The sequence below is a fragment of the Hyperoodon ampullatus genome, assembly GCF_949752795.1.
Source record: "Hyperoodon ampullatus genome assembly, chromosome: 7".
Classification (NCBI taxonomy): domain Eukaryota; kingdom Metazoa; phylum Chordata; class Mammalia; order Artiodactyla; family Ziphiidae; genus Hyperoodon; species Hyperoodon ampullatus.
In genome coordinates this window covers 78,881,753-78,903,511 of record NC_136920.1, presented here as the reverse complement: position 1 = coordinate 78,903,511, position 21,759 = coordinate 78,881,753, and the positions used below count along the sequence as shown (strand labels likewise).

Genomic DNA, 21,759 nt, shown 5'->3' with positions numbered 1-21,759 from the left:
TTGTCCTGTATTACCGCATACACTCCATTTTACCCGGCATCCTAATGCTGCTAAAATATAGTAGAAAGCAGCAGCATAGCACAGGGAGATCAGCTTGGTGCTTTGCGATGACCTAGAGGGGTGGGATAGGGAGGGTGGGAGGGAGGCTCAAGAGGGTGGGATATGGGGACATGTGTATGCATGTGGCTGATTCGCTTTGTTGTGTAACAGAAACCAACACAGAATTGTGAAGCAATTATACTCCAATCAGGATCTATTAAAATAAATAAAATAACATAAAATATAGTAGCTTTGAAGGATAAATATAACCATTTTAACCTATGATGTTTGTTTTCAGTAAATTCAAATTAAATATTTAAATGTGAATTTTAATATATGGCTTGTTCTAAGTAAAATATTAACACGTAGGTCTAGTTTCTGCAACCAAGTGTTTCATATAAAGATACTTGCCTCTTTACTACTGAAATATAGGGTGAGTCTCCACATTTCACTCTTTCATCCAGTGGGTTTCGTTTGTTTTTTTGTGTGTTTTCTATATGAAATCAAAGGAGCAGTGAAGGTTGACAGGCTTATAGGAGGGTGAAATTGACCCACCTAACCCCCAGCAACTTGCAGCCTTAGAACTTGTATTGTTTTTACATAGAAAAATTCATCTGAAATTTAACTTTTGGTCTACTTCTGAAGATTCTGTCTGGCAGAAGTCATGGGTGTATCTGTGTTTCTGTGTCCTTGAGATTCAGAAATGCCAAAGGTGTTCTAAGATTCAGGAAACTTGAGTGTTTCTGCATGACACATAAAATGTATCATACTTTGGGATTTTTTTTTAAACTTTATTTTTGCATTTCTGCACATCTCAATACTTTTGTTTTAGTTAAAATAACTTGTTACTGTAGAGAACTTATATTTTTTAAAAATGCTGGCTTATGTAAAACCTTTGTACAAAACCGATCCTCTTTTTAATGGGCTTGGCATCGTCAAGTGCCTTTTTGATTCCTTTCGACGTGTGCACGTGTGACAGTTGCTGTGTAGACCTTTGGTGCATCTTGATTCCTTGTTTTCATGCTTTGTCAAACGTAGTCTTGGCCGCAAAGAAGCCTGTAAGTAATGGAAGGAAACACTCTGCTGGTAAAGAATGTTACCCTCCTGAACCGCTACCACCTGGAGTGTCTGGTTTCCGGCCATTGTGTCCTGCAGAAAGTGCAAAAAGCAACAGGTAACCTGTTTGCATTCCCTGTCTTTTTCAGTCATTTAGAGTTCTTTATTTTGGAACTTGTATTATGTGGGTGGTCTCTGGTGCTTTGTGTAGAGGAAAAAAGGTAACTCACACATGGCTTCTGCCTAATGAGCCCTCTAAGGAAGAAAAATTAAAAGTAATTGGGAGTTTCAAGTTGTTTCTCAAGTGTCACAACAGAGGTAACTCCGTGGGAGTCTTGAGGAGACTAAAATGATCACCAATTGTGCATGTGAGAAAAGTTTGATTAAAGGCAGGTGTAGTTGAGCGAAGCCCTACAGCACAGAAGTAGGAATTTGGATACGTACGAATGGGAAAAAAGACATTTTAGGCATGGGAAATAGTTTAATGCAGAATGGATGAAAAATATGCATTAGACCTATTCTAAATCAACTGGCTTATTAACTCAGTAAATCAGATTTAGTGAGTCAAACTAGCATTACCTGATTTCTTATCCAGGGGATAGCTGTTCATAGTAATTTTTGTCACAGAACAGTAAATAAAATGGTTGAATTATAGCTTTAGGCTTGCTAAGTGAAATAGATGGCTCTAGATGATCTTCAGGTGACTTACTTGGTAGTAATCACGAAATTGGGGATTAACAATTGCTTAAGAAAACAAAGAGAATTGATTTTAAATAGTACTTGAAGTAGTTACTGTGTAAAATATCTGTTCAGTTGCTCATGTTAAATGGATGTTTCTAATCCCCACTGGACAACCGACTACTTTTTTGCAAATGGTGATGTGAATTGCTGTTGCATAAACTATAGTGTTGAATCCCCAGTGTTTGCACTTGAGTTTCACAGCTCTGTGGTTTCCTATCTTCTTCCTGAGACACTTAATCGCAGGTCCATCCTCGTCACACAGGGGGGTAAATTAGAGAACGATTAATATCACCATTTAAAGAAGAGAGACTGAAATCTCAACCATCCTGAACATAGGAGCTGAAGGGGCCTCTCAGCAGTTCAGAGAGTTATTACCAAGCCAGTAGGCTGAACTCTGTTCTGTTTTCTCCGTAGCAGAGCCCTCCAGGTCCTTGTTTTGAGCTTATTTATTTTTATACACAATTCTGTATGGATACTGTTCATACTACTAAATAGTTGTATTAACTGGGTTTAACTGGTGATGTATTTACATGAAGATCTAACTTCGTTTTGTTGATATCTTTTTAGGGGCTTTCCATTCATCAAAGCTCGTGATGTATGTAATCAGTTGGTGGTGTGTAGCTATCATATTTATGATATATAGGGCTTGAATTGGGAAAGGTGGATGGTCATTCTTCTTGCTTTTTAAACTGACAGAGCCTTACAAGAAGCATTTCCCTCTCTGAAATAAATCCATATAAAACATGTTTGGTCGCTCTCCCAATGCAACTGTGTAGTTGTGTGGATTTGGCACACAACGGGCAGCCTTGTGGTGATGTCTGTAAACAAGGAAGCCTGTTTTCCAGTCCGCAAATCAGCTGTTACCCAGTGAAACGAACTTGACTGCCATTTCTGACCCCTCACATGGAGCTGTCATACTCAAGAATGTTCACATGTTTTCAAGAAACGTTGTTTGCGGGCTATATGTACAAATTCCTGATCTGAAAGCCAATATAAAGCAACATCTCCCAAACCTCTGCTCTCTCACCAAGGCCACACACATTCCCTCGCTTATGGCCTCATGGCAAGCTAATACTGTCAGTATCAGATTCTCCTTCCCAGTGGTCTTGGGAGACTGCATAGTTGCTCTGTGAAAGGCACCACTGCTGAGGTTGAGAGAAGAGCATCTTGGGTGTCAGTCCTGGCCTTGCATTCCCAGAGAGAGGGGTGTGCACCTCGTTCTCCTGTTAGGGTTTTCCTATGCTGCAGGGTTTGCTGCTTGTTGTCAAAATGATGTCCTAGTGCCTTGTCTTCTGCGTGGTTATATAATCCCAGCACAGTTCTTTATGATCTGTAGACTTTTATGGGGTTGTGGCCAGGTCAGTTTTTAAATGTTTGGAAATGTCCTATTGAACAACATTGCAGTGGCAGTGAAGCTTGCTGGGAGAATTGTTGCCCTAGTTTTGGCTTAAGGGTGGTGAGAAGATGAAATTTTTCATGGGTCAGTTTTAGTTGTGTATGTGTATGTGATTTATTTTTTTAAATTCTAATGTCTATTATTCACAGCTTAGATATGTTGACTTTCTGATTATTCATCAGTCCCTTTACTGATGTATTTTCCTCTGAAAAACTACATTTTCTTCCAGACTGTTTTTGTCTGATGGTGAAGAATAAATTTTTCATTTGCAGTATAAAGTTGATCTGAGAAAAAATGTTTACCTTGGATCTTCACTTGGCTTCTGTGAAAGAAACTTAATAAAATAATATGGGCAATTCCCATTACTAATCCTAACCACGTACAACAGAGGTCTGTACAGTAACATAGCAAAAATAAGTTACTGTACTTTTACTTAGTCATTGCCTATTTTACACTAAAGAGCAGTGAGAGACATTTATAAATAATGATACCTCAGATCACTTTTGTTAAGTGTCCTCTAATATTTGGATATTTGGTATCTGGCTTGTGTTGTCTTTTATACAATCTTGTCTTCTTTTTTTGCACTTTAGTTTAACAACTCTGTGGTTTCCTATCTTCTTCTTGTGACACTCAGGTCCATCAGAATTTCCTGTGACTGTGACAGTAGAGAGTCCTTCCTCCTCAGAAATCAAAGAGGTCGATGATTCCTCAGAACGTGTTCAGGAAGAGCCAGAGAAAATCCGTTTGAAACAAGAAGCATTGCAGGTACAAAGTTATCACTTTAAAGCTATAGAGAAGATTATTTTTCAAACGGAAGGCTGATTGCAACACAGCACAGCTTGTGTGAGGGTTCTGTTTTCTCCTCCCATCTGCATTGTATCCCCTTGAATGGTTCCTTAAGCTTAGACCAAGGTGAATGGTGGACATTTGAACTCTAAGAAACTAAAATCAAAACATGTCGTTAGTAATATATTTTCCTTTGCTTAGAACCTTAGTATATTAGATTTAGGGAGAACCTTAGTGATCATAAGATAAGGAAATTGAGTTCTGAATGAATACAGTCAGCTGATTCAGTGCTCTTGTTTTACAGATGAGAAAATGGACAGTTCTAGTTGAACTCTCTTTTTATAAGAGGAAAATATGGCCTCATTTTAAATAAAAGTAAAGTTGAAACAAGTTTTGATGTTGATATTCTCCTTTCCTAAAATCAAAAATATCAAGAAGCTACATTCTATTACCAAATAAACCTGACCTCTAATGTCATTCCATACTTTTGTTTGTATGGACAGAAAAGAAAAATTGATTTTTATAAGAAATTTTTGCACCTCAAAATTAATATATTTATTTTATTTCAACTTTAATGCAGAGCTGAACATTTCTAGTAAATAAAGGAACACCATTTGGGGGGGACCTTGTCTTTGTGCTACAAAGTCCTTGTTTAATTTTTAAAAATTATTTAATATGACTTTCTCTTCATATGAAACATGACACTTGACAGGTTTCAGAACTAATTATCCCATTATTGTAGGACTACGGGAATTACTCTTTGATTTTCAAAAGAGAAAGTTAGATTTTTATTTTTTAATTAAAATTAATGATAATATAGAGAAATTTTAAGAAAAGAACTTAGAAAATTATGAAATGTTAGAGTAGGAGAAATCTATAGTTCATGTAGTTACTCCCTTTCGTTTTATAAATGAGCACCTACAATTTGTAGAACGTAAGTGGTTTATTAGTAAATGGCAGAGTATGACAAGACCCTAGAGCATCTAACCCGCATTCCTTGTTATTTTAGATGTGGTGTATTCATTTCCTTCACGAATAGACCACGAGATTGTATTTGTAAAAGCAGTAATAGACACTGGGGAAGTCCAAGAAGTTTAAACACTGGGACCACAGAATAGCAGATTCAGAATGCACTGAGAACCCTTTTAGCTCTTCTCTGTTTTGACAAGACACTACAATGATGGTATCAACGTGTTTAAGTACATATGCCCACAATAATCAAGAGATTTCAACATAGTTTGGAAAGACAGAAGACAAGTGGAAGAGTGTGAAACTGAAGCAGTAGAACAGAGGAAAAGCATCACCTAGAATATGCACAGGGACCACGTGCAACTGAGGAGGATTCTGACCCCACCTGAAAAAGTAGCCCCATGCTCAGGTGCGCATGTAGGAGAGAGGGTGGAGTTAGTTAAAAGTGTGACAAATAGGGGAGCTCATTGAAGGGATGTGTTTGGAGGAGTGGACTCCCAGCCCCGCCCTCACGCTCCTGAAATAAGCTGATTTCATTTTGAAAACAGTGAAACTGGCGAGAACTGGGGCAGCTAGTGTGAGTTTTTACACCCTAGAAAACTGTGTTTGGGGGAGATCCTGTTACAGTTACTCCCCGCTTCTTCCTGCATAAGAAGCCAATCAATCGTTGACTTCAGGGAGCTTTCTGCGCTCATTCTTAAATAGAAAATGACTGTCATTTGCCTGTTAGTTGAGTAAAGCTTACAACATGAGAGAGGGGGAAAGAGTGCAAACATATCCTAGTAGGACCAGGGACAATTTAGGGAACAGAATAATTTAAGAAAAAACCCTAATTAGTATCCTGAGAGAGGTTGAAAAAGAGCTAGCAACTATAAAATAAGACTAGGGTATTAATGAAAAGGAGAATGGTCAGAAAGCAAGAGGGGTCTCCTGGAAATGCAAATATGGTTGCTGAAATAAATTCAGTAGGAATTTAAAAAATTTCTCAGTATATAAAAAAGAAAGACACAATGGAAAATGTGATAGAAATATGTTAGAGAGGCTGCATCTGGGAGATCCCACATGTTACTATTAGAAAGTCCAGACCCAGAAAAAAAATGGAGGGAAGCTGTCAAAGGGCAACAAAATTCCCCACAGCTGAAAGTAGACATCAGGCCTCAGATTGAAAATAGTTATGCAAGATGAGCAAGAATAGACTCATACCTAGGCACCCTTCATTGTGAAACTTTAAAATACTGAGAAAATAAATTAAAATAGAATAAAATACTGAGAGGATACATCCATTCCAGAGAGAAAAATACTGGTCACCTAAAAAAAAAGGTTAAAATCTGACTTTATCATACTTGTCATGAGCACCATGGATCCTGGAAGGCATTAGAGAGATACCTCGAAAGTTTTTCAGGCACATAATTTTCACCCTAGGGGTTTGTATCCAGCCAAACTATCAGTCATACGTGGAGGCTGAAGAAGGTATTTTGTACCCAAAGAAATTTGAAAAATTGACCTCCTGTGCTACACCTTAAGCTATTTATAGACATAATCCAGCAAAATGAGGCAATAAACCAAGAAGGAAGGTAATAGGGGATTCAGTGCAGACTGCAGCTAGTCTAGAGTGGAGAGGCTTCTATTGATTGTGTGATTGAGAGCTTAGAAACACCTTGAGGCATATTGTACTTACTAGGTGTTAGGCACTGTTGGAAGGGAGGAGGGAGAGGAAGAGGAGAAGGAACTTGAACTCCAGAGGAGAAAAGGCTATACGGACATAAACCTGAAGCACACTAAACTATGGTTGATTTTTAACCTAGTATTGGTGAGGAAGGGAAGAATCCACTTCAACTTGACACTATAGATGTCCCCCTTTTCAGTGACACACAGGGGTAATGACCACGTATCTAATTTGTTGTCCAAACCAGAACTTGTCCTAACTCCTTACACTTCAATAGTGTAAGGAGGCACTCTAATGCTGTAACATCAGGACAACAGGTATAAACTGGAACAGCCCAAGGTGGCTTGGGGTATGTGGTCACCCTGCACAAGGGCAGTGACAGTGGCACAGTATGGAACGAGGTGTAGTCTATACACAGACACACAGTACATCTGCAGTGGGCAATATTGATTGTAATAATGGCAATACTGTCTTGGTTTGCAGCTTTTATTGTCAACGTGCATGTAATCACAAATAACTAAAGTAAACTATACTTAGTATGTACTAGTATTAACTTGGTATGTACTGAAATGTATTGTGTACTAGTATGTACTTAGTATATATTAGGCTCTAAGTGTTTTTGCATATATTAACTCATTTAATCCTCTGAGTAGCCTTATGAGGTTGGTGCTAATATCATTCCCACTTTTGAGAACAGGAAGCTAAGACAGGGAAGGAACTTGCCCAGGCTGTACCTAATTTAAGGTTGGATCGAGGCTCTGAGTTTAGGCTCTCTGCCTGTTCTCTTAAACCTTACTCCGTACTGACTCTCAAATAACAGAAGACTTAACTGCACATAGAACAGAATATAAATTTCAACTTTGACAACGTAACAGCTAGGTTTGGAAGGTAGACAGGAGGTAGAAAAAAGGGAAGATGGTATGAATGTCCTCATTTTACAAAGCGTGACGTTGAGAGAGTTTCTAGTTGATCAACAATGTAGGTTTTTAAGTATATCACTACAAGTCAAAGAGATCATGAGCAGTGGATAACTCATGATGACATAACTTTACTGAGCAGTGTGGACATAGGAAGGAGTGTAGAGGAACTAAACCCTTACTTATTAGTAAGTTAGAAAGTGAACAGATAACGCCTCCAATTTGTGAGAAAATAGTCATGGAAGAGTATTACTTGGACATGGAGAAGAATTCAAAATAACAATAGTTGGAGCTCCCTGATGGCGCAGTGGTTAAGAAACTGCCTCCCAAGGCAGGGGACACGGGTTCGAGCCCTTGTCCGGGAAGATCCCACATGCCACGGAGCAGCGAAGCCCGTGCACCAGAACTATGGAGCCTGTGCTCTAGAGCCCGTGAGCCACAACTACTGAGCCCATGTGCCACAACTACTGAAGCCTGCGCGCCTAGATCCTGTGCTTCATAACAAGAGAAGCCACCGCAATGAAGAGTAGCCCCCGCTCGCCGCAACTAGAGAAAACCTGCACGCAGCAACGAAGACCCAATACAGCCAAAAGTAAATAATAATAATAAAATAATAAAAAATAACAATATTTGACGTAAACCTCATAAAAAAGGAAATCCATACAGCCAGTAAACACAGAAAAGTGTACGACTTCATTAAGTAATAAGTGAAAAGTGAGTCAAAACCAAGGAAACTACATGTCAATCAGATTGACAAATACATAAATAAAAAGTCTGGTAGTATCAGGTATTGTAGACCTGAAGTACTGTGGGAATTTTCTACCCTGTTTATACTGGAGTATAAATCGACACAACTACTTTGGAAAGCATTTAGCCCTCTCCATCAACTGAAGGTATATAAATAGCCTGTGAGCCAGCAGCCCTCACCCCTGCCCTATGTAAATGCACCAGAATAATGGGTACAGCAGGATTCCTGTCCATGATTTGCATTAGCACAAACTGAAAACAAACCAAATGTCCATTAAGAGTCAAAAATTAAATAAATGATGTGTATTTGTACAGTGGGAAAACTATCCAGCAATAAAATGGAATGAACTAGAGCTACAGGCAGCAATGTGGATGAATTTTTTAAACCAACGTTGAGAGAAAGAAATAAGAGAGAAAGGACTTCATATACTATGATCCTGTACATAAAGTTAGATGTTGACACAACTAAACTCTTTTGTTAGGGATGCATGCAGGTTAAAGGAAATGACTGTCAAGAAGTGAGGTTGGTGTTTAACCGGGAAGAGGGAAGGAGCTTGTGATGAGAAAAGGATATGGGGGGTTTTTGCGATGCTGACAGATTCGAGTAGTGCTTATGTAAGTATTCTCTTTTTATTTGTCACATTGACAGTTTTGTTCTGTGCACTTCTCAGTACACATATCGTATTTTACAATTAAAAACTGCGTAAAGAATTGGTCGCTTCTTGAGTGCTGGATGTGGGAGTGGGCTGAGACCGTTTCATTTTAAGCCCTTCACTACTGTTTGCATTCGCATGTTCATTCATTCAGCATTAATTGCACATATTCTATGTACCAAGCACTCTTCTAATTTTAACTCATGTAATTCTCACAAGAGCTCTGTAATATGGGAGCTTATCTCCATTTTATAGATGAGGAAGTTGAGGCCTAGAGTTATAGAACTTGTCCAAGGTTATGTAGCTAATGGGTAGTGCCAGGCCCATTTGCCTCAGAGAATCTGAATATTTACAATATAATCTAAAAGAGAAATTTAATTACTAATTATAAGCAAAAAAATTGCACATTAAAGAAGATGACAAGTTTTCATCTATCCAGTTAGAGAAAAACACACAGTCTGCCTTTCACACACGTACATCTTATATGTACGTGTGTGGCAGGGATTTTCCTTATTAAGCAATTATTTATTGACCGTCTACGTTGTGCTAGGCACAGGTGCTGGGGATAAACACTTAATAAAATACACCCCCTATCTTCAAATAACTTGCACTCTAAGTGAGGAAGTAAGCCAACAGTTATAGTAGAGGTTATATACCAAGTGATACATCGCTGATGGCAGTGTAAAATCTCAGAAATCTTTTGGAAAGAAGTCTGGAGATAGGTACCTCAGAGCCTTAAAAATGTTCATTTGCTTTGATCTCAAACTCATTTTTATGGATTTATTGTAAGAATGTTATTCTCAATATGGAAAAAAGCCTTCATGCATAAAAACGGTTATTTTGTCTGATAATATTGAAAAGTTGGAAAGAATTTAAATGTGTAAAATGGTTAACCAGTAAACCCACTCAGTGGAATATTTTGTAGCCCACACAAAAAAATCAAGGTTATGAATCCCCTGATTATATGAGAAATGATTGATTTCAATGTTAAATGGAGAAAAGTTGAACATAAAATTTGATATCCAATATGATGGGAGCTTTGTCCCAGAAAAATCACCCTAGCCGGTGTACAGAAGGGAGGAAGGGAGAGCAGATGGCAGGAAGGAAAATTATTCCAAAGCCTTATCATTAGTCTTACTTAAGTAATAGAATATCAAGCAAGTTTACTTTCTAACTTTTTTGGTTCCATATTTCCATGTAAGGGACATGAATTCTGAATACTTTGTAGGAGGAGGGTACACTTTTTCACAAAAATTGAACACTGTGTTCTAACTCCCTCCATTAGAGGGAGAAACTGTTGCATGTAATTGCACTTTGATGTGCTATTTAGAACCAGTCAGGAATTTTAGTCTACTTTCCTCTGACCGTGCTGAGGGTTTTTTGTTTTTTTGTTTATTTGTTTAGAATTTCTTTGAAATCAGTTTTAGAAGATTGATTAAACCATTATATTAAAAGTAGAGGAATTCTGCAATTTTTTTCCCTTTTTCCCCATTGAAAACTTGACTGGCTTTAGTAATGAAACATTAAAGAATTTGAAGTTCTTAGACTCTCAATTTTTTAAATATGTTCTGAATATAAAAATATATGTTCATTGAGCAAATGTTTGAAAACAATGAACTTCTTGAAGGAAATAAAAGCCACCTCTGCATGTACACACACCTTATCTGCTCTTTTGTCTTAAAAAAGTATCCGAAATATTTTGCCATGTCACTAACTACTCTTCTACATCAGAGAATTTGATTAAGCTTATGCATCATCTCCCAGGAAAAACGCACAGATACATTTTGAATGTAGCACTCCTGAAGCCCATTCATTAACTCTGGTTGAGACCTCTTGTCATTCTTAGTGGCTTCATAGCGCATTCCTTCAGACGATGAGCTGTTTTTATTTACACCAGTCCCAATTCGGAGGCTCTTAGCTTTCTTCTAGGGTTTGGTTATCAACAATCTTATGACATCATGTTGGTAGATAAATCTTTGCCCACATCTTTGATTTCCTTAGGGTAAACTCCTGATGTAGGATCGTTGTTAGGTACCAAAAGCTACTGTCCAGAAAGTGATACCAGCTCCTCTCCCAATGATGGCAGGTAATAGAGTTCCTCATTCTTTAAGTGATTGTTCAAAGCAGTTAACATGTATAAATATACCTTACTGTTTTCATAAGTATAGGTATTACGACTGTTTATCACTGCATAAGAAACCACCCCAAAACAGTGGCCTAAAGCAATAACAATCATTTATTTTGTTCACGAACCTGGAGGTTGAGTAGAGTATTAATTCTTTTACTACACTCTTACTGACTGAAAACAATACCTATTTGACTAGCTCAGAGTTCTGTAGGTCAGAATTCCAGGCACAGCGTGACTGGGCTTCCTGCTCAGATACACACGGGCACATGTGGGTTCCCTCCTGAGAGTGTTAAAGCACGTGAAATTTAAGTGTAAGATATTGAGCCCCAAACGTTGGATGTTCACCATAGTTTGTGTGGGCCACAGAGCTGAAATCAAGATGTCAGTCTGGCTGTGTTAGCGTCCAGAGGCTCTGGGAAAGAATGCCTACAGGCTTCTTGCGGCTTGTTGGCATAATTCAGATTCTGCAGTTGCAGGACAGAGGTCCCCATTTCCTTGCTGGCTGTCAGTCGGGGGAGAGTTGCAGCTCCTAGAGGCCTCTCGCTTGCCTTCCCTGCCGCAGCATTGGACTTCTTCAGAGCCAGCAATGGAGAGTCTCCCTCTTGTCCCTTTTGTACTTCAATTCAGGAAGAGTTCAGGTCCTTTTCATGGGGTGCCTGAGTAGGCCACATCCACCTAAAATAATCTCCCTATCTTAAAAGATCAACTGATTTTGAACCTTAATTCCATGTGCAAAATCCCTTCACTACAGCACCTACATTTAGAGTTTGATTGGATAAGTGGAAGGTTTGTGTACTTCAGTAAGTGGTAGTCTTGGGGGCTCTGTCAGAATTCTGCCTATTGCAAGCAGTGTCCCCACTTCAAGGACCGAAGCGTCTTAGTTCCTAAAACTCCTGAGATAGTTTATCAGTGTTCATTTTATTTCAGTGACCTTGGTGAAGGGAAGACTACCACCTCCGTGAGCAGGAATGGCAGCCAGCTTCCTGAGTCCACAGTGTGGCTCTGCTACTTAGTGGTGTGACCTTGGCTGTGCTGCTCTACTTACTCTACTTCTCTGCCTCTGTTTCCCTCATCTGTAAAATAACATGGAGTTAGTGATCGTTCTTTCCTCGTAGGGATTTTGTTTTATAATTTTATTTTTGGCTGCATTGGGTCTTCATTGCTGCTCACCAGCTTTCTCCAGTTGCGTCGAGCGGGGGGCTACTCTTCGTTGCAGTGCGGTGGCTTCTCTTATTGCGGAGCACAGGCTCTAGGCGCGCAGGCTTCAGTAGTTGTGGCACGTGGGTTCTAGAGCGTAGGCTCAGTAGTCGTGACGCACAGGCTTAGTTGCTCTGTGGCATGTGGGTTCTTCCTGGACTAGGGCTCGAACCCGTGTCCCCTGCACTGGCAGGCGGATTCTTAACCACTGTGCCAGTAGGGAAGCCCCCTCTTAGGGTTTTGATGATTCAATTATTTAATACCCAGGGAACTCCAGGAACAGTGCTTGACTGTAAATTGCTTTAAAAGTGATTACTTTTTTAAAACATGCTTTTGAATCTGCAATTATGCAATTCAGGTATGCTAAGCAGGTTCGTTAATAGGACTTCCTGCTATAAAGAGACCCACAAATAAAAATAGAATTTTTCTTTCTTGGTCGTAACTTCTTATTTCTGACTTACTATGTTATGTGCATATGCCTTTTATGGTGGGCTGCCACAAATTTATGTTGTAAAGAGTGGAATTTAAATAAATCTTTGCAAATTTGATAGATTTTGATCATTCATTTCACTGGCATGGTATGCTATGACCAGTAGCAGACTAAAATCTGAGTTCACTTCTGGCTCTGCCCCTAAGTCCTGATGAGACCAATAGCTGGAAAGGCTTTTGGATATTATACTATGAATTACTTATAATATTGACTCTGTTTGTTTAGGAAACCCTGGAGGAGTGCCTAAAGCAGTTAAAGGAGGAAAGAGTAATAAGACTGAAGGCTGATAGACGAGTCAGTGAGGTAAACACGTTTCATCTGCTTTTGAGAGTGTTTTGGTTTTATTTTGATTTGATTTTAAGCCATATACACATATTTTGTAAGCTTTAAAACTGTAATATGTTGCAAATTGGTTGTATCATATGGAATTTTGCATTTACTGGTATTTAGTGATGATATGATCTATATTCCAGAAAGCATGTTTTTAAAGATGTGAAAATCTGGTTTTGTGTATGTGTGTGTGTGCTTTTATATGACATTAGCTTATTTCCTGTTCATGATTCTTTGATTCAAGAAGGCACTTTCTGTGCATGTATTGTATATAGAGTAACATAAAAGACATGATGAGACTCTCCTGGCAATGAATTAGGAAAGTGAATCATTTAAATAAATTTAAGGTATTGGAAAACTTCTAAGAATGCAATGAAAGATAAAAATATATACTATGAGAATTACATTAGGTAATGTGCATGAAAGCAGGGCATAATCTAAAAAGTTCTATCTAAATATAATTTATCACAGGATGAGTGTAGGGAGGAATTTTTGAAAGTGCATCCATTGGATTGGCAGACACTCATTCAATAAATGTTGAGCACCTGCTCATGTAAGGCAAAAGGGGCATCATGAACATTAACGGCCTTTCTGAGAAATACGAGAGTTGAGCTTACAGGGGGTTTTAAGTGTGTAGATGACGAGCGGAAGGGGAAGAGTGCACGGGGCTGAATATGTTCAAGAAGCCAAAGAAAATATTGGTGATCGTACATTTAATAAATTGGGTTGGGTATGATTTAGGACTTTTAAACGTAAGCATTAGATATTTTACTCACTAAAGTTAATTCTTAACATTCAGCAGAGTTGTAATATGTTTTGTTCAAATCAGATTCTATAATTCACTTTCTAATTTAAGGGAAACTTAAAGCAGGTCATTTTCTAATGTGGAATGAGGCTCCATTATGAATTGAACCAGTTAGAAATGTGATCTTTTGTGAAAGATCATTAATAAAACGGTAACTTTGGTTTATTTATATACCACCTAAGTGTTATATAGGAAACTTTGTTGGGTGCCTGTGGGTTTTGGTTATTATGTGATATGGTCTCTGTCTTTACTGGCGGAGGGTTACACTAATTATAAATTAATTACATTTTGAGTGTTTTAGTTTTGTTCCTTGAAACTAGGCAAGACTACTTTTTGTTTTTTGTTTTTTTGGGTTTTTTGTGCGGTATGTGAGCCTCTCACTGTTGTGGCCTCTCCCGTTGCGGAGCACAGGCTCCGGACGCACAGGCTCAGCAGCCATGGCTCACGGGCCCAGCCGCTACGCAGCATGTGGGATCTTCCCGGACTGGGGCACGAACCCGTGTCCCCTGCATCGGCAGGCAGACTCGCAACCACTGCGCCACCAGGGAAGCCCAAGGCAAGACTACTTTTGATGACAATGAGAAAAAATCATGTCAGACGTTTTCAGTCTTCTTGTATAGCTGGAACATGAAAATGCCCAGTTAAGAAACACAACTTTCTCTTTGTCTGAAGCCCTTCATGCCCACTCATTGACAAGCATGATCCTGGATGATGAAGGTGTTTTGGGCAGCACTGAGAATTCTTTTCAGAAGTTCCATGCTTTCCTGGTTCTCCTTAAAGATGCTGGGTTAGTTCATTTCTCTTCATGGCATTCTTCTCTTTGCGACTCTAATGGTAGTTTGCTGAGGAACTGGAGCAATATTCATCACTTACATGGCCATATTTAGCCAAATTTAGTGTAATTATAGGTAATATCGTTGACGTTTTAAAATGAGGAATTAAATTTTTTAAGAAATGCAAATAGGGAAGCCTGCTTTGGTAGAGTGGGGAGCCCATTATAAAAGAGTAACCTGTAGACAGAGTAATTAGTAGGTATAGTTGTTTTGTAAAGACTAAATTAAAGGCAGTTTTCATTGAAAATATTCGGGAATGCATAAGAATTTTCCTATCTTTCACTTCTTTTGCTTGTTTGATAAGTTTGAATTAAAGTTATCTTTGCCTTAGACATAAAAATGATTATTAATCTGCAGGGGAGATATAGGTCAGTGGTTCTCAACCGGGAGCAATTTTGCTGAAAGAGGGAAGTGGAGATTGATAGTTGATGGAGTGGTGTTTTGTCAGTGAATGAATTGGTGTTGGTGTTGGGAAGGAAGGAACAAACACATTCTTGGAAACTGGAGGAAAGATGGTAAAGAAGTGTGGGACAGGGAGATCAGCTCGGTGATTTGTGACCGCCTGGAGGGGTGGGATGGGGAGGGTGGGAGGGAGGGAGATGCATGAGGGAAGGGATGTGGGAACAGATGTATATGTATGACTGATTCACTTTGTTATAAAGCAGAAACTAATAAAAAAAAAAAAAGGTCAAGAAAATAAAAGAAGTGTGGGAATGGAGGTTTGACAGGCAGTGGACAGGGTTCATGGTACATATTGAAGCTGCTAGTGAGACAGTGGGATGTCTCCTAGAGGATGAATCTGGAAAGGGCTGAGGATTTGGGGGAGAGAGAGGCTCGTAGTCTGGAGTAGGATGTTGGCTTTTAAGATTTTAGAAGTAGGGCTTCCCTGGTGGCGGGGTGGTTGAGAGTCCGCCTGCCGATGCAGGGGCTACGGGTTCGTGCCCTGGTCTGGGAGGATCCCGCATGGCGCGGAGCGGCTGGGCCCGTGAGCCATGGCCGCTGAGCCTGCGCATCCAGAGCCTGTGCTCCGCAACGGGAGAGGCCACAGGAGTGAGAGGCCCGCGTACCCCCAAAAAAAAAAAAAAAGAAAAAAGATTTTAGTAGTATTTCATGATTGTATGTCTGGGGAAATCTAAACTGCTCTTCTGTGATTATAATAACCTTTGTCTTTTCTCCTTTCCTCCTCTCGTCTAGGCTTGGGCAGTTGGCCACAATGGCTGGTATAGATCAGTCAGATTTTCATTTACTAGGTCGTCCCCAGATGAATTCTACTGTTAGTAGTCCACCTAAAGAAGAAAAGAAGGCACTTGAAGAAGGAAAATCAGAATCAAAACAGGGTGCCCCATAACAAATGCAAAATAGCCAAGTAAATGGACAGAACAGCACTTAATGATTCTAAGAGTGATTAGCAAAAAGGAAATGACCAAGTCAGGGAGAAAACAATAATGATCAGTCTCTAATAGTTCACATGCTCGGGAGCTAGAAGACTCTGGAGTCCTTTCCAAATCTGAGATTAGTAAATGTGTGCCGATTTCATGATACTGTACTTTTGTAAATAAGGAGACTGGAAGTTCTTTAGAAAATTTATGAGTTAAAGCAAACTATCCTTAATGAAGAAAGAAGACATTAGAGAAAATATTCCAGATTTTAAATTGTATAAATGTCTATTCTGTTCATATTTTATCTAGGTTTCTATTTGTATGCAGTCAGCTTACAATGAAGGAACACTAATGAAGGTACACATACTGATATAATTTTTAAAATAAGTAATCCAGACATAGCTAATAGGTAACATATTAGAGTGAATCACCTGGTTATGGGAATGGGAGGGGAAAACCTGTCAGCTTTTCCTCTAGCCTTACTTGGAGCCCCCATCAGCCAATCTCAGAGTGGTCTTGGGAACTGACAGCTTGAGAACACAGTCTGGTCACAAACTATATACGGTTTACATGTGCCTGGAGGATAGAAAAGAAATTAATTATCTTACAGAATAGGGTTTTATTTTTAGTGAGGGAAAGGAAATGGGTAATAACTACCCCAATCACCAAAGTCTGAAAACGTAGCGGACATAGCCTTGGATATAGCTAGGTTAAGCTGAGAATCACTTGGCAAGATATAATTACAAAAAAAACTGGCTCTGAAATCTTCTGATTAATCAATTGACTGTGTTAATAATAAGATTACAGAGTAACATTGAAGTTTTGAACTCTACTTTTTAATGGTTGGCTTTGTTCATCACTGAATTTTTGTCTTGTCTTTTGTCTTCCCCTCCACTTTCCGAAAATTACAGGTGATGCTAGGATTCCTTTGCCTCTCGACTCCTTCCTTGTCCCAGCGTCTACTCAGGAGGCCTTAGAAACTTCCAAAGACAACCTGGGGGTCCCAGTCACAGAGCAGCGGCAGGAGTCTTTTGAAGATTTCATTGCTAGAACATGTTCTCCTTCAGCAGACGTCATTTCTGGAACTGGAAGTCAAAGAAAAGAAGAGGAATTATCTAGAAATAGCAGGTCTTCTTCAGAGAAAATGAGCAAAGCAGGTGAATAGACCAAAAACTACTCTGCTAAGAAACAACCTGGGAAGGACCTGCATTCCTGCTCTGACTCACCTGTAAAGCAGAAAAGCAAAGGAATTGGGCAAAATAATTCTTTGGTTAATAAACCAATTAAAAGTGAGTCTTCGAAAAAACACATTTCTGTTAAGAAAGAGAGTAGAATAGTGACTGTTTCATCAAAGACAACTAAAAGTAAACTCAGTCTACTAGAACAGTCTGAAAATGATACTCTTGGATCTGATTGTGAATTTCAAGAAAGCATCCATACTCTATCATGCCTAACATAGGTCTAAATCTTTTAAAATTATGTTTTTGCCTTCAAATTTTAATAAATTACTTATGTTTTTATTATAGCATATGGTGTTTTCAGTTACTTGACTGGAAGCCATTAGAGAAAGATTTTTTTATCTATACTTTTTTATTATAATGAAAGTTTTGGGTGTACTTTTCCTTGTAACACTTTGCACCATTCATTCAGCTAGTGTATACTGAGGGCTTCATATGTACAGTACTTTTCTGGGTGCTGTTGCTTTCAGCAGTGAACAAAATAAAGCCTTTACTCTCCTGGAACTAGCACTGTGTGGTGGGAGAAAACATAAACAACAAAGCAGGCTAAGGGTTAAAAAGAGATGGGAATAATAAATGGAATAGTTTTACCATTTGGTTAAACATCAAACTATTATATGAATCACACGGCCAGAAGCCATTGACATATTTTAATTCATAATAACCAGAGAGCCTCAAACATTTACCAAGGCACTTAACCGTGTTTATGGATTACAGCAACGCTCTGAGGTAGGGAACTCTTACCATCCCCATTTTATAGATGAACAGTCTGAGGAGACATTATGTGAGTTGCCCAGAATTGCACAGCTATAAGTAAGTGGGAAGTTGCAGTGTGACCCGAACCCATGCTCTTTTTCTTTTTTTTAATGTATGGACTTTATTATCTTTCATTTGTTTCTGATTTATGTGAATTTTTTCTTTAAAGATTTTTTCTGATGTCAACCATTTTTAAAGTGTTTATTGCATTTGTTACAGTATTGCTTCTGTTTTATATTTTGGTTTTTTGGCCTCAAGGCATGTGGGATCTTAGCTCCCCGACCAGGGATTGAACCCTCACCCCCTCCATTGGAAGGCAAAGTCTTAACCACTGGACCACCAGGGAAGTTCCCCTTACGTGACTATTTTTCTGGCAATTTTTTAAAATTTTATTTTTTATTGACATACACTTGAATTACAGTGTTGTGTTAATTACTGCTGTACAGGAAAGTGACTCAGTTACACATTTATGTACATTCTTTTTCATATTCTTTTCCATTACGGTTTATCACAGGATATAGAATATAGTTCCCTGTGCTCTACAGTAGGACCTTTTTGGGGTTTTTTTAAATACATGCACTTTCTTAAAATAAATGTATGTATGTATGTATGTATGTATGTATGTATTTTTGGCTGTGTTTGGCCTTTGTTGCTGCACGCCGGCTTCCTCTAGTTGAGGTGCACATGCTTCTCATTGTGGTGGCTTCTCTTGTTGCAGAGCACGGGCTCTAGGTGCGTGGACTTCAGTAGTTGTGACATCCGGCTTAGTTGCTCTCTGGCATGTGGGATCTTCCCGGACCAGGGCTTGAACCCATGTCCCCTGCATTGGCAGGCGTATTCTTAACCACTGCGCCACCAGGGAAGTCCCATGTAGGACCTTTTTGTTTATCCATCCTGTATATACACCAGTTTGCATCTGCTAATCCCAAACTCCCAATCCAACCCTCTCCCACCCCCTCCTCCTTGGCAACCGCCAGTCTATTCTCTATGTCCTTGGTTATGTTTCTGTTCACACATAGGCTGTAACCAGGCTCTTAATTACTTTGTTATCCTGTTTCCTTGTTAAGAGAAGAAGGGTTTAAGGAAGGCACTGAGAGAGAAGCCAGTGACCACTAGAAGTGCGAAAACAGTGGGGCTGTCAGAAAGCACACCTGTCTCCTTCCCCCATCGTGAGCAGAATTTTTAAATGGCAGAGTATGTAAGAGTATGTGATGACACATCTCTGGATTAAATGATGTCTCCCTGGTAAAACATGTACAGATAAGTCTTTAGTTCAATCAGAGTGAAAGGTGAGATCAGAGAAAAGCTGGAGTGTCAGATTTCTTGTAGAAGGTCCTGCCTGATTGTTACTAAGAGGCCTACTACAGTACTAGTTAGTTCCTTAGTCATGGGTTGAGTGTTAGAGGAGTGAAACAACGAGCAAGATGTAGTGTTGGCCCTTTAGCAGTGGAGTGAGAGGGGAAGACGCACAGCAGATGTCTCATCCTGCACGTGACATGCTGTGACGGGCATATTCAGGGCGTTTAGTCAGTGTTTGTGGAAGAAGAGGGGGAGCCGTGAGGCAAAGAAAAGTCATCAAAAGAGGCAGTCCCTAAGCTAAGTCTTAAAGGACTCGTGAGAAACTGGTGAGTCAGCCGGTGAAAGGCAAGGATACTCAAGGCAGAGTGGATAGCGGAAGTCCAGAGCCGTGAGTGTGCGAGGGGTGTGTCACAGAGCCACAGGCACAGGCTCTGGAGGATCAGTGCAGTGTCCCCAGGCAGCAGCAAGTGCCCCTAAAGGAGGCAGCGAGGAGGAGGAGAGCAGGTCTTAACCATCCATGTGCGTGGAGCTGGTTTCCTCAGAAAATAGCTAAGAATGGAAAGGAAAAGTTCAGGTGGCATTTTAGACCACTGACGTCAGTATGGATGAGGAATCTGAAGAAGCCTGGAGATAATTATGCCCCACTCTTCCGAGGAACAGTGCTTTATATTTTCAAGTGGGATTTTCACGCTGCCACCTCCTCTCCTGTCCCTACTGAAAGGTTTATAGGCCGGCAGAAGGGAGAACCTGGCTTAAGTAAAGTTAACCAGGTTTATTTACTGTACAGCTTCGTGGGGCTGCTGTAGGCTAATGTTCATTCTGGATCGTCACAGCAGGCGTATGGTACACAGCCATCCTCAAAGCTATTTGACCCTAGAGTCCTTTTCTAATAGAATGTCTAACAACTGGTTCCACCAAACAGCAATTTCGTAACTTCTAGACCAGGTAATAGCAAGAAGAAAGGGGTCTGAAATAAGGTATAGATGAAGGGAGGAAATAAGTTCTAATTGTATTTAGGAGATTACCAGCAAGACTTGACCTTAGGAAGTAAGGAAGAAGTAGGAGGCGGAGGCTGAACCCCCATCTGTGTGACTAAGGTTGGGTGGTGGTATCATTGAGTTTGGAAATAGGGGATAAAGAACTGAAGTGGGGAAAAGACTTTAGTTCTGGACATGTAGAATTTTAAAGCACCTGTAGAATTCAGAAGACAAACTGGTAGATAACTGGACATGCACGTGAAGACATGGAAAGATAAAAATTTGAATGTCATCAGCACATATCAGCAGTCATTAAAATCATGAAAATGGATGAGATTTCAGAGAATTGTGAGTACTGACAACGTTTAAGTAATAAGCAGAGGAAAAATTCTGGGAAGGAGAGAGGTGATAGAGTTTCAAGAAGGAGGAAGTAGATGACAGGGTCATCCTTCAGAGAATGTGAGTGTCCATTGGATTTGGGCAGTTAGGTCCCCAGTGACCTTAGAGCAGTTCAGTGAAGTGGTGGACAAAAAGCCAGATGGCAATAAACTGAGGGTGTAGGGCTTCCTGTCGGGGCCAGGCGGGGCTAGTGAGGACAGTGGGAATAGGCTACTCTCAAGGAGTTTGGATGAAAAGAGAAAATAATTAGCAAAAAAGAATTTTTTAGAATGAGAAGGACATATTTTATATGTTGAAATGAAGGAACCAATAAAGGAGATCCTGAAGATGTAGATAATAATTTAGAGAACTGGGGAAACATGGACATATGAATAAGAAAAAAAACCTTGCACAGTATATAAAAATCACTTGTATCCTTCGAGCTGGATGGATACCGGTAAGTTTGGGAGGAAATAAAGGTAAGAAGAGATAGAAGTTAAAGAATTTTATACTGATAGCCTCAGTTTTCTTTGACACAGATTTTTCAGAGACACATATATACACATACATAATTACCGTTTGAAAATTCTTTCATAGTTACATGTTTTATTAATCACGTCTGAGAAAAGTCACTGATTTTCATTTTGTATAGCATTATCTTGTAAGGACAAGATACAGTGACAACTTCCATGCTTTTTGCATATCAGAGCTGACACTGAAAGTATCTGCATAATTGAATTTTCACTTCTTATTTGTAATAAGTTTATCCTTAGGAGGATACTTTCATAGTGTTTGATCACAGATGAGTTTGGGCATTGCGATCACTCAATAATGTTAAGCATCTGTCAGGTCCTCTCCTATACTATATATTAATTTTTTGTCCGTTAAGCAAATATTTATTGGCGGCCTGTGGGAATAAGATACACCTAGGTCCTCGTTCCTTGGTATATTCACAGAAGCCTCTGAAACTAAATTTCCA

The 21,759-nt window shown here is 39.4% G+C and overlaps 1 pseudogene across 1 annotated transcript in view; it reads left to right on the top strand.

Moving 5' to 3' along the window:
- The window catches only part of LOC307055630 (centrosomal protein of 78 kDa-like), a 324,466-nt pseudogene extending 306,806 nt beyond the window's left edge, over positions 1-17,660 (top strand). Inside the window, exons 9-16 of the transcript in view lie at positions 980-1,213; positions 2,404-2,453; positions 3,867-3,997; positions 13,011-13,088; positions 14,541-14,707; positions 15,948-16,119; positions 16,442-16,489; positions 17,028-17,660. The product of the transcript in view is annotated as a centrosomal protein of 78 kDa-like (transcript). The remainder of the gene's footprint in view (positions 1-979; positions 1,214-2,403; positions 2,454-3,866; positions 3,998-13,010; positions 13,089-14,540; positions 14,708-15,947; positions 16,120-16,441; positions 16,490-17,027) is intronic.
- Positions 17,661-21,759: the final 4,099 nt, after the last annotated feature.